The sequence below is a fragment of the Podarcis filfolensis genome (assembly GCF_964270895.1).
Source record: "Podarcis filfolensis genome assembly, chromosome: W".
In the NCBI taxonomy this organism is placed as follows: domain Eukaryota; kingdom Metazoa; phylum Chordata; class Lepidosauria; order Squamata; family Lacertidae; genus Podarcis; species Podarcis filfolensis.
In genome coordinates, this window is record NC_139619.1 from 11,863,005 (window position 1) to 11,876,614 (window position 13,610).

The 13,610-nt window shown below is 47.6% G+C and overlaps 1 protein-coding gene across 1 annotated transcript in view; it reads right to left on the reverse strand.

The window, feature by feature from the left end:
- LOC310753762 (inositol polyphosphate 5-phosphatase OCRL-like) overlaps positions 1-13,610 on the reverse strand; it is a gene marked incomplete at both ends in the record, with an annotated part of 295,851 nt that overhangs the window by 83,173 nt on the left and 199,068 nt on the right.

Sequence of the window (13,610 nt, forward strand, 5' to 3'; positions counted from 1 at the left end):
AGAAAGCTTTCCCTTGCCTACAAATGAAGTGCATGATTTTTCAAAAACTTATTAATGCCCCGTGCTTTTACTTCTGGTGTGGTAAAAAATTGCAGAATCTGGCTATCATTTAAAGCAGTGTAAGATGCTGGCTTACGTTTCCCCTCACATTTGGTGACTAGGTAGGGATATGCAGTTTTGTGTTTTGTTTTTTGAAGAGTTCCTAAGGAGTCCTGCTGCTTCCGAGTTTTATTTTGGGGGTTGTTGTTGTTTACAAAAAGGTAATCCAGTTGTAACCTTTTTCTAGGTACAATTCTGTACATTCTGGTACTACCTGTTCACTCATGGTCCCTCCAAATCCCTTTGTTTCTTTTAGCAATGTGTCCTTGTGTATCTGCATAAGCTTTTCAAAGCCTGCTACCTTTGCTTACAGAATTTCTCCTTAGGGGCGCTTTGAACATGTCCCGTAATACATGTGGATAAAAGGAATCGCCTTTGTTAATTTCAAAAGCCATTTTATTTCTTCCATGATTTTCCTCTGTTGTTAATTTATTTTGTAAAAGCAAGTGGGGTTTAGTCACCAGAGAGGTGGATTCTGTGGTTTTGCTCAATAGGTCATGGTCATTTCAAGAGCCATAGGGCCTGAGATGGTTCCAGCTCTAATTTACGTGTAAGATTAGGAGTCCAAGAATGTGGAATCAGTACTGCAGAAGGTCAGTTCTGACATACTTCCCCCCTAAATAGTGGGTGAAGTCCTTTTGGAAAGGACTCAAAGGTTTCAAAGTGTCAAGTTTTGCTGTACTGAAGGACTGTCCATATCTAATCTATTAGAACATTGAACCCTCCTCCCCACTCCAGGAATTTTGCTATCCAAAGTGGGTTTGAATTTGGATAATAAAAGTTTCCAGTCGAGTAGATTTATATATTTTAGTGAAGGTAAGCAACTTAAAATGACCACAGACCCAGTAAAACTCATGACAAAGAGAAGAGAAACAACATTTAAAAGCAGATACAAATAATGAGGCATTATTCTTTTCTCAAGAAGCCAGCAAAATTTCATCTTTCCTGTTTTATTTTAAGCATGTTTTTTATTCAAGTTTTTAACAAACAACAAGGTGGTAAGCTGCTGAATATAGGCAGACCATCATTTCTCAAGGGCCAGGCAGGTGATGTTTTCAGTTTCACCTGGAGATGCTGGAGACTGTTCTGGGACCTGCATCACCAGCGAGCTCTGGTCCTCCCTTAAGGAGTTAGGTGGCTCAATGGTCTGACTCTGTGGAAGGCACCATGCTATTCCCCTTAAAATTAGCCATGAATACAGAAAACATGAGAACTGGAATTTTGCTCTTGAATTGATTTTTTGATCGCCTGCATGCCAAGCACATACTTCTCCCACTGGACCAGCACCCTTCCTCAGTGACTGAGCTCTCATTGCACACAGCCATCCAGCAAGCAAAAAAATGTTACTGTCAGAAGGTCAGAGTGGGGAGCAAGAGATTCAGGGGCCGGTTTTAGACCCACAGTGCTCAGGTTTATTCTGTTGCTTGCTTGACATTGTGCCTCCTTCCCCCCTACCTTTTATTCCTATGAAAGTTTCACAATGTCGCTGCTTGGGATTCTAGATAATCTATGGTGGTTTCTTTTCAGTTTTTTAAATTAATTTTCCAAAAAATTTTAAGACAAACAAACAAACAAACAAACAAACAAACATCCTAATTGTAATTAAACCAATCAATATTGATAACATTGTTAAGTGACTTCCTCAAATCCCCCTGGTTGAATTTCATTGTATTTCATTTTAACAGTTTTCCAAAATCAATCTTCTCAAAAAAAAAAAAAAAAAATTAAACTTGATCACATCTTTCATTCTTTGTAATCTAGCTTGAAACATCTTAATTCCTATCCTTACATATTTAAATCCTAAGCCTATCTCATATTTGCAAGCTTTTCCAGTTAGGTTATCTTGACATATTCAGCTAAATAATCTTTGAATTTTGTCCATTCTTCCTGGTACTCCTCCTCCTTCTGATCGCGGACTCTTCCCGTCAGGTGGGCTAGCCCCGGGATTCTGGAGAATCTATGTGACTAGATGCTTGTAATGTATGCCAGGCAATCTGGCACAAGTGGGTAGGGTTGCCATCCGCCGGGATTTGGCCATTGGAAACAAGTGTCCATGCGGGAAACGCTTGAATGTCCAGGAAAACCCAAAGGTATAGCAATTCTACACGTGGGGAGTAGGGACGCAAGCGCAAATCAGAATAAAGCAAAGGCTGGGAAAGTTCAAACAGAACCCCCCCCCACACACACACTATTCCTCAAGATTTGTGTTTAAGACACAGGATCATCGAATTGTGGAGTTGGAAGGGACACCGAGGACCATCTAGTTCCATTATTCCCAATCAGGGGTCCGTGGCCCCATCCCTTGCCTCCCTCCAACTAATTTTCTCTCATTTTGGCATGGCAATAGCATACATTTTATGGGCGGTCTTGTTGTTTTTAGTATACCTAAAATCCTTTGCTTATTATCCCACATTTTGAACCCGCAGCCCTGAGATTAAGAGTGTCACGCTCTACCAACTGAGCCACCCCACTGTAATTATCCCACACCTCCCCTCTTGACAAAGCTGCCTGCGAAGCTGATCTGCTGAGGAAATGTCCTTCTGCAGGCATGGTTTCAATCCAAACAACAAATACTAGTGGTCAACTCCAAAAGTGCGGTCAAGAAACCCTGCTTGCCAAAGAACAATTGAACGCACCCTTGAAGCTCCTTTGCAGCCATGTCTTTACCTTGACACCACGTATGATGCTAAATGTGGGGCCTGCGGGCCTGTCAAGGTTCCCCACCTCTGCTCTATCTAGCCAGGATGATGTTTTCAACTGGGGGTTAAAGCTGTGAAGCTGTTTGGGTGCATGACTGGACTTGACTGTGGGCATTTCATTTTGCTGTGTCTCAGAGCCTTAAGGATGGGCTGGCCTAGCAACCTAAGCCACCAGGTATATAAAAGTGAGGTCCACTCCAGCCAAGAGCGAAAGAAAGCCACCAAGCAGCCCTGCTCCCCAACAATGTCCCCCAAAGAGGATACGGATCGTCTCGGGAATGCTGGTGTCCAGGCACTCAATTCTCTCCTGCAGCTCGTCCTGCATGCCCGGGGTCTGGAAGAGGTCCTCCTGAAGCAGAGTATCACCCATGCGTTCAGAAAGGATGAGGTACATCCTGGATAGCATGAAGAACAATCCAGCCCTGGGGTGCATAATGTGAGGTCGAGGAATGCCACAATGGAGAGAAGCCCATCACCAAGAGAGCTGGCACAAGGGCAGAAAGACTCACCTGTGTGAGTGCCTGAGGGCCCTGCTCTTGCCACTTACTATCTGGCCTGGGGCGGGGCCTGAAGCCTCACAAGGACTGCTTGCTGCTTGCTGCCTGCTGCCCAGGAGGACTCCCCTGTGTGAGAGCCTGAGGGCCCTGCTCTTGCCACTTACCATCTGGCCTGGAGCGGGGCCTGAAGCCTCACAAGGACTGCTTGCTGCTTGCTGCCTGCTGCCCAGGAGGACTCCCCTGTGTGAGTGCCTGAGGGCCCTGCTCTTGCCACTTACCACCTGGCCCAGGGCGGGGCCTGACAGGCCTCACTAGGACAGTTGCTGTTACTGCTGGAGGGGCACAGAGTGGTTTTAAAATGTTTTCTAAAAATTTCTTTTGAATTTTTTGTATGTGGGGGGTGGGGGTGGGGGGATGTTTGGTTGGGCTTGGGGAATTTTTTTGATTTTGTTGTTTTTGTAATTTTTACAGTTTTTTGTTTGTATTGTTTAATTGGTTTTGTTTGTTTGTTTGTTTGTTTGTCTGTTTAAGGTGTTATTTTGTTCTTAAGGGGAAGGGTCAGGGCTGCCGGGGAGTGGGCCCCACCCCACAAAATGGCTGGGGCATGTTCCACAGGGGGGGATGCACTGGGACAACCGATCTCAGTGATCACGGGTAGGAGGAGGAGTTACGCTAAGACTAGACCATGTCATTACAGAGGGGGTAGGTTTAGTCGTTGTCTGAGGACTATTCCTGCCTCCGGGTCTGGTCCTGACCGGATGGATACTAGAATCAGCAAAGGATACCCACATGACCTGAAGGTGTTGCTGTGCAATGCCAGGTCAATGATTCATAAGACCACTGCCATCCATGACTTGATCATGGATGGAGGATTGGACCTGGCATGTGTAACAGAGACTTGGTTGGATGAAGCAGATGGGCCTGTCCTTGCCGCTGCTTGTCCACCAGGTTTCTCTTACGCACAGCAACCCAGGTCATGTGGGCGGGGAGGGGGGGTTGCAGTGATTTTTAGGAAGTCATTAGTTTGCACCAGGCGTCCTATTGGGAAGACCCAGTTTTCCGAGTGCATGTTCTGGAAGTTGGGCAATAGGGGCAGTACAGGATTCCTTTTGGTGTACCGACCTCCCCGCTGCACCAAGGATTCCCTGCCCGAGCTGCTTCAGGTTGTGGTGGATGTTCTCCTGGAGACACCTAGTTTGGTTGTCCTAGGGGATTTTAACATCCATGCCGACACGACCTTACAAGGGGCCGCTCGGGACTTCGTGGAAAGCATGGCATCCATGGGGCTGTCCCTGAATAAGTCTGGCCCAACCCATAGCCGCAGACATGCCTTGGACCTGGTGTTTACCTCTATGGATGTTGGTGATCTGACACTAAGTAAAAGCGAAACTAAAGAAGTGCCATGGTCAGATCACTTCCTGGTGCAACTGGACTTCTCTGCGACCCATCCCCTCTGCAGGGAGGTGGGACCAATTCAGATGGTCCGCCCCGCCACTTAATGGATCCAAATGGTTTCCAGAGAGTGGTAGGGGATGCTTTATCCCATGTTGATGGCCTTTCAGCTGATTCCCTGGTGGCCCGCTGGAACGTGGAGTTAACCAGGGCTATTGACTGTTTGGCTCCGAAGCGCCCTCTCCAATTGCATGGAGCCCGGACAGCCCCGTGGTTTTCCACGGATCTGAGGGCAATGAAACAATCGTTGAGACGGCTAGAGCGCCGGTGGCAGATAACTCATTCCGAATCTGACCGGACACAGGTTAGAGCTCAACGTCGAGCCTACCAAGTGGCGATAGCGACGGCGAAGAAGAATTTCTTCACCGCCTCTATTGCATCTGCAGAAAACAGCAGCAGGAGACTTTTTCAGGTGGTTCACAATTTAGTGGAACCACCTGCAACATCGGGGCACAGTACGGGCCCAATAAAATCGCTCAGATTCGGGAAGAAGTAGACTCCACCGTGGGAGCAGGGCCGGGGTGGGAGAGTCCTGTCTAGTCAAGTTGTGTGGGATCAATTCCAATCTGTTACCTCCGAGGATGTGGACAGGCTGCTTGGACGAGTGAAGCCAACCAACTGTCTCCTGGATCCTTGCCCATCCTGGCTTATAAAAGCTAGCCGGGAAGGACTGGGCGATGGGCTTCGTGGGGTGGTGAATGCTTCCCTCCGTGAGGGAGCCTTCCCAGACCCGCTGAAAGAGGCGGTTATTAAACCGCTTCTTAAAAAACCATCTTTAGATGCGGCCACGATGGCCAACTATCGCTCAGTCTCAAATCTTCCATTCTTGGGCAAGGTGATGGAGTGAGTGGTTGCTGAACAACTCCAGGCACGCCTGGAAGAAGCGGACCATTTGGATCCCTTCCAGTCGGGATTCAGGCCACATCATGGGACTGAAACTGCCTTGGTCGCACTGGTTGATGATCTCCGGCGGGCTAGGGACAAAGGTGAGAATTGTTTCCTAGTTCTGCTGGATCTCTCAGCGGCGTTTGATATCATCGACCATAACATCCTTCTGGACCGTCTTGAGGGGCTGGGAGCTGGGGGCACTGTCATACAGTGGCTCTGCTCCTTCCTCCTGGGCCGTGTTCAGAAAGTGGTGGTGGGGAGGGGATCAGCTGGTTAAAGGGATTCAGGTCGGAGCTAAACAGTATTAATTGAGAGCGTTTGCAGATGATCTAGTATTAACTTTACAAGAGCCAGACACTAGTACGAGAAGAGTCCTAGAGTTAATACAAGTATTTGGTCAAGTAGCAGGTTTTAAGTTGAACAAACAGAAAACGAAAGTATTGGATAAAAATCTAACAGTTGCAGAAAGAGAGAAGTTCCAGAGTGAAACTGGTTTAACGATAGCAAAGAAGGTGAAATACCTGGGGATTAATTTGACATCTAAGAATGTGAACCTATTTAAAGATAATTATGAAAAATGTTGGACAGAAGTGAAGAAAGATCTAGAAATATGGTCAAATTTGAGACTTTCCTTGTTAGGCCGAATTGCTGTTATTAAGATGAATGTTTTGCCGAGAATGTTATTTTTGTTTCAAACATTGCAGATTGTGGATAAAATGGATTGTTTCAAGAGGTGGCAAAAAGATATATCTAGATTTGTCTGGCAGGGCAAAAAGCCCAGAATAAAATTTAAGATACTAACTGATGCAAAGGAAAGAGGGGGGTTTGCCCTGCCGGACTTAAAATTGTACTATGAATCAGCGGCTTTTTGCTGGCTGAAAAATTGGCTGCTTCTTGAAAACACAGACATCTTGGATTTGGAAGGGTTCAATAACAGATTTGGTTGGCATGCATATATATGGTATGACAAGGTTAAAATCCACCAAGGTTTCAAAAACCATATTGTCAGGAAAGCTTTATACAATGTTTGGATTCAGTATAAAGATTTGTTCGAAAATAAAACTCCCAGGTGGTTGTCACCAATGGAAGCTAAGGAAGTGAAAAAATTAAATATGGAATCTAAATGGCCAAAATATTGGGAAATTACAGAGTATGAGGAGGGAAAATTGAAATTGCAGAGTTATGAGAAATTGAAGTTTAAAGTAAGAGACTGGCTCCATTACTACCAGATAAATGAAGTTTTTAAACAGGACAGGAAAATTGGCTTTCAGGTGGAGAGGTCGAAATTAGAAACAGAGCTTTTGGAACCCAGTACTAAGAATTTGTCAAGAATGTATAACTTGCTGTTGAAATGGAATACACAGGATGAGACGGTTAAATCAGCTATGATTAAATGGGCACAAGACATTGGACATGATATTATGTTTGCTGACTGGGAACAGTTATGGACTACCGGTATAAAGTTCACGGCATGTAATGCCTTAAGAGAGAACATTATGAAAATGATATATAGGTGGTACATGACCCCAGTCAAGCTAGCAAAAATTTATCATACGCCCAATAACAAATGTTGGAAATGTAAGGAAACTGAAGGTACCTTTTACCACCTTTGGTGGACGTGCCCTAGGATTAAGGTCTTCTGGGAAATGATTTATAATGAAATGAAAAAGGTGCTTAAATGCACATTTGTGAAGAAACCAGAGGCCTTTCTCCTGGGCATGGTGGGCCAATTGGTGTCAAAGAAAGATAGGACGTTCTTTATGTATGCTACAACAGCAGCAAGAGTTCTTTTAGCAAAGTACTGGAAGACACAAGAACTACCCACGCTGGAAGAATGGCAGACAAAGGTGATAGACTACATGGGACTGGCTGAGATGACGGGCAGAATCCGCGACCAAGGGAAAGAGACGGTGGAAGAAGATTGGAAGAAATTTAAAGTTTATCTTAAGAACTGTTGCAAAATTAACGAGTGTTAAAATGTCATGGGTAAGGCAAAATAGAATTGCAGGGACAAACAATTGGATATGAGAAAAAGGATATAAAGAAAGTGCTATAAGAAATTGAAATTAGGGGTTGCTGGAAAGATTTAAAACAGGGATGCAGAAAAGGGAGGTATGGGGAAGTCGCTGAAAGAAGGTTTAAAGAAAAAAAGGTTAAGAAATTATACGTGTTTATATGTTTGTTTGTTTATGTATTGTTTTGTATTGTCCTTTAATATGTGTTGAAAAACCAATAAAAATCTATATATATATAAAAACAGAAAGTGGTGGTGGGGGATGAGTGTTCAGACCCCTGGGCTCTCACTTGTGGGGTGCCTCAGGGTTCTGTCCTCTCCCCCATGCTTTTCAACATTTACATGCAGCCGCTGGGAGAGATCATCAGGAGGTTTGCGCTGGGTGTTCATCAGTATGCAGATGATACCCAGCTCTACCTCTCTTTTAAATCAGAACCAGTGAAGGCGGTGAAGGTCCTGTGTGAGTGTCTGGAGGCGGTTGGAGGATGGATGGCGGCTAACAGATTGAGGTTGAATCCTGACAAGACAGAAGTACTGTTTTTGGGGGACAGGAGGCGGGTAGGTGTGGAGGATTCCCTGGTCCTGAATGGGGTAACTGTGCCCCTGAAGGACCAGGTGCGCAGCCTGGGAGTCATTTTGGACTCACAGCTGTCCATGGAGGCACAGGTCAAATCTGTGTCCAGGGCAGCTGTTTACCAGCTCCATCTGGTACGTAGGCTGAGACCCTATCTGCCTGCGGACTGTCTCGCCAGAGTGGTGCATGCTCTGGTTATCTCCCGCTTGGACTACTGCAATGCGCTCTACGTGGGGCTACCTTTGAAGGTGAGTCGGAAACTACAACTAATCCAGAATGCGGCAGCTAGACTGGTGACTGGGGGCGGCCGCCGAGACCATATAACACCGGTCTTGAAAGACCTACATTGGCTCCCAGTACGTTTCCGAGGACAATTCAAAGTGTTGGTGCTGACCTTTAAAGCCCTAAACGGCCTCGGTCCAGTATAGCTGAAGGAGCGTCTCCACCCCCATCGTTCTGCCCGGACGCTGAGGTCCAGCGCCGAGGGCCTTCTGGCGGTTCCCTCATTGCGAGAAGCAAAGCTACAGGGAACCAGGCAGAGGGCCTTCTCGGTAGTGGCGCCCGCCCTGTGGAACGCCCTTCCAGCAGATGTCAAAGCGATAAACAACTACCTGACATTCAGAAGACATCTTAAGGCAGCCCTGTTCAGGGAAGTTTTTAATGTGTGATATTTTTGTGTATTTTTGGTTTCTATGGAAGCCGCCCAGAATATTATTATTATTATTATTATTATTATTATTATTATTATTATTATTATTATTATTGCATCCTGCTTGCTTTCCACAGTAGCATTCCTACTACCCTTCTCATGATTTGGGGCAATGGGAGAGTGAAATCATTCCCCGCGTCTTCTAGTGGCGAGTCTCAGAGAGCCGCTTTGCTAGGGAGACACAGACAATGGTTGGGAACAATTGGGTTCTTCTGAGCCGCTCTAAGGAATAGTATATGCTGGATGTCCCACCCGCTGCCGCTCCACCAAGGTGCCACTATACTCACAGCAGGAGCTTGTAAGAGCGAGTCGGTAGCTAAGATATAAATCAGTTGGGACGTTTGGAACCTGCACACCCCAAAACTGGTACTGGATTCCAGCCCACACCCATCCTTTCAATGGTACAGTCCCCCTCAGCTCACCTGGTGGCAGGCATTCTTGAAGAGGTGGTCCACCAAAAGCCAGATCTCCTTGGCCGCTCAGTGGAGTCATCACCATCCTGGGGTACGATATCCAGAAACTGCTTCTCCTGGAGGTCCAATGACAAGGGGGACTGGCATGAGAGCCTGACAGAATGTGTGCCTGTATGCATTCTTTCCTTGCTCCAGCTGGGTGGACAAGTCTTGCCCTCTGAGGCCACAACTAGGGCTGGGCGATAGCTGGCTTTCAACACGGTGATATATCACTAGCTAAACATTGCAATACACCAATATATCACGATGTCTGAAATAAGATGGAGCTATGTAAAGGCATTGGCTGGCTTCACGGTTCCCCCCACATTGTGATTTTTGCTGCCCCCTGCAGGAGGGCAGGGGAAAGCTGAACCGGCAGAGTCCACAGGGGCTGCAGGAATCTAGAGAAGCATTGTCTGGCTTCACAGTTTCCCCCCACATGGTGTTTTTTACATAGTACACACACACATCATGATTCACAATATATTGCCAGGTCAGAAATTATGAAACCAGTCTCACTATCTAGACTTCAAGCTGATTTGAAAATATATCTATATTGACATATCGCCCGGCCCTAGCCACAGCAAGCATCTCAAGTGGGAAAACAAAAAACAAATTGCTCGCACCCCAAATCCAAGCTCCCCCTCCCCCTATTAATATGCAGCTAGTAATCCTCCCACTCCGGATGTGCAGTTCACCCAAAAGCTTACTGAATATGCAGCTGTGGACATGAGGTTTGGCTAACATTTAAATTGCTGGAACCTGCCCTGGGACCTTAGGGTGAAGGGCAGGAAATAAGTAACAAAAACAGCAACAGAACATGGATGGGCCTTCATAGGTTGATGGGCTGCAACCCCAGCCAGCATGATGAGATGATGGGGTCACATGTTCACCACCCCTTGTCTAGAGCACGTTGCAGAGGCAGTGGTAGAAACTGAGCAACAGCTGGAGCCCCAGCCCACGACTTTGTATGGGCAATGCAGCACACAGCAGCTGGTGAACCATGCCTCCGGCCTCCTTCCCATCTTCCTCTCCAGAAATGTTCAGGGTGGTTAGTTCTATCTCAAGCTACCACATTCAAGAGAAAGAGAAAGAGAGGAGGGGGGAGCAAGAGAGCTTTAGGAGAACAGCAATGGCAAGCAGCCCATCACTAAAAGGAGTTGGCAAGGATGAAGAATTTGATCCCCTCATCCCCAGGGCAGCTGTTGATTAGGACCCAGTTCATCCTCCCTCCCCCCCCCCCCGGCCGCCAATACTCCCCGCCCCTGTCGAGGGAGGGAGGGAGGGAGGGAGAGAGAGAGAGAGAGAGAGAGGGAGAGAGAGAGAGAGAGAGAGAGAGAGAGAGAGAGAGAGAGAGAGGGAGAGAGAGAGAGAGAGAATGGTGTGGGGAATGACACATACTGTATCAGAGTCTTAGTGCAAGAGTAGCTGGTGCATGCTAAAGAACACAGGAGCCTTGCTGGGTTAGATCAGCATTTTGTTCCCACAATGGCCAACCACATGCCCTTGGGAGTCCATAGGGACATGGGGACAATAGCACTCTGTCCATAATGTTCCCCAGAAACTGGTAATCAAAAGCATGTGGTTTGTGATAAGAGTGGCAAGAAATAGCCCTGACCAGTAGCCACTGATAAACATATCCTCCATGATTCTAAATGTCTACAGCTGTCCAAATTGACAGTCACCACTGTCTCCTTGTGGCTAGGATAATACACCCAAGTATATCTGATTTTGAGAAGAGTGACATTTCCCTGAGCCACCCCAAAGCAGCCACTACCGCTTCCCAAATGCCAGTGCTCAGGTGGTAAGAGTAAGCCAGAGTGGCATAGCCTGTGCAGCAGTTGCTGAGCACAGAGACAAGGAGAAAACTGGCTCTTGGGGCCAGAGGGGGCTGGCGCCTGCATCATGAGACTGGGCTTTCTGCCTCCCGGGCTGCCAATCGCAAGCGGACCCAGAGTCGAGCAGTGCAAAATCAGTTACAAGCAGTGATGGCAAATTCTGGTTTCGTCTCCGTTCTCCTCTGCCGAGTTCTACAAGGGCCACGCTGAGACTAGGGAAGAGACCAAAGCAGAGAACTAGAGCCGCCACCTGGACTGGATTTGAGTCAGAAGGCAGGCAGGTGCGGGTTGCCTGAGAGGAAAGTCAGGTTGGTGGGGTAGTGCCTGGTTTGCCCTAAGGGACCAGCTGCCACTGCATGGAGCAGCTGCTGATCGTTGACAAGGGCAACTCCATTTACGTGCCTTCGAGGCACATGCACACTGCCGCAAAGCTGGAAGGGGCACTTGAAGGAGCAAAAATGTGCCCCCCAAGAGCACAAAAGCGGCAAAGTGGCATGGAAACAGCATCTCGACTCCCTCCCAGGAGCTTTGGCACTGACCTTTCAGGCCTGTGGAGAGTTGGAGCAAGGAGTTTTGCAGGGAGGCTGGCAAGTGCTGCTGGTTTTCAAAAGGCCTTTCAAAAGGGTTTCCGGAAGTTTAGAGGGTGTTTGCAGGCTTTTCCAATGCTGTCCCCAATATACGCAATTTCATTTAAACGCACGGTACCTCGGAACGCAACCCCCGTGTAAATGGGGCGTTGCCTGTACCTGATTTGAGCCCGCTACAAGAACATCTAGAGGATAGCAAACCAACTGTTACCTTTTCTAGGAAGCTGTCTTCTCCTTGAGATCAGAGGAGGAAGGCAAGAGCAAAAGACAACCAAGGGTGTTAATGGCACAGGCCCTGAGAAGAGAAAGAAACAGCCCGTTGGCTGAACAGTATCTGGGCAGATGTCAGGGAAATGCACACGGTTCAGTGGCCCTGCGAAAGGGCAGGTGGGAGGACCAGAACCTGGGATGACTCAGTCAAGGCAAACAAAGGGCATGAACAGCACACAGGAAGCGGATGCACAGCTACAGAAGCTGAAGCTGAATGCAGCGGAGGACCCCCAGCCCCCACATTTCTGAGTGGAAGAGCAGCTGTTTTTCAAGCAGGCAAGCAGAGTGGGAAGGGTAGACATCCAGCACAAGGCTTCCAAGGAGGTCCCGAAGCAGCTTGGTAGGTAGCTCCCACTGATGGTGAGGAAATAATAATAATAATAATAATAATAATAATAATAATAATAATAATAATAATTATTATTATTATTATTATTATTATTATTATTATTATTATTATTTATTATTTGTACCCCGCCCATCTGGCTGGGTTTCCCCAGCCACTCTGGGCGGCTTCCATAGAAAACCAAAAATACACTAAAATATCACAGATTAAAAACTTCCCTGAACAGGGCTGCCTTAAGATGTCTTCTGAATGTCAGGTAGTTATTTATCGCTTTGACATCCGATGGGAGGGCGTTCCACAGGGCAGGCGCCACTACCGAGAAGGCCCTCTGCCTGGTTCCCTGTAGCTTTGCTTCTCGCAATGAGGGAACCGCCAGAAGGCCCTCGGCGCTGGACCTCAGCATCCGGGCAGAACGATGGGGGTGGAGACGCTCCTTCAGCTATACTGGGCCGAGGCCGTTTAGGGCTTTAAAGGTCAACACCAGCACTTTGAATTGTGCTCGGAAACGTACTGGGAGCCAATGTAGGTCTTTCAAGACCGGTGTTATATGGTCTCGGCGGCCACTCCCAGTCACCAGTCTAGCTGCCGCATTCTGGATTAGTTGTAGTTTCCGAGTCACCTTCAAAGGTAGCCCCACGTAGAGCGCATTGCAGTAGTCCAAGCGGGAGATAACCAGAGCATGCACCACTCTGGCGAGACAGTCCGCGGGCAGGTAGGGTCTCAGCCTGCGTACCAGGTGGAGTTGGTAGACAGCTGCCCTGGACACAGAATTGACCTGCGCCTCCATGGACAGCTGTGAGTCCAAAATGACTCCCAGGCTGCGCACCTGGTCCTTCAGGGGCACAGTTACCCTATTCAGGACCAGGGAGTCCTCCACACCAGCCCGCCCCCTGTCCCCCAAAAACAGTACTTCTGTCTTGTCAGGATTCAACCTCAATCCATTAGCCGCCATCCATCCTCCAACTGCCTCCAGGCACTCACACAGGACTTTCACCGCCTTCACTGGTTCTGATTTGAAAGAGAGGTAGAGCTGGGTATCATCTGCATATTGATGGACACCCAGTCCAAACCCCCTGATGATCTCTCCCAGTGGCTTCATATAGATGTTAAAAAGCATGGGGGAGAGGACGGAACCCTGAGGCACCCCACAAGTGAGGGCCCAGGGGTCTGAGCACTCATCCCCCA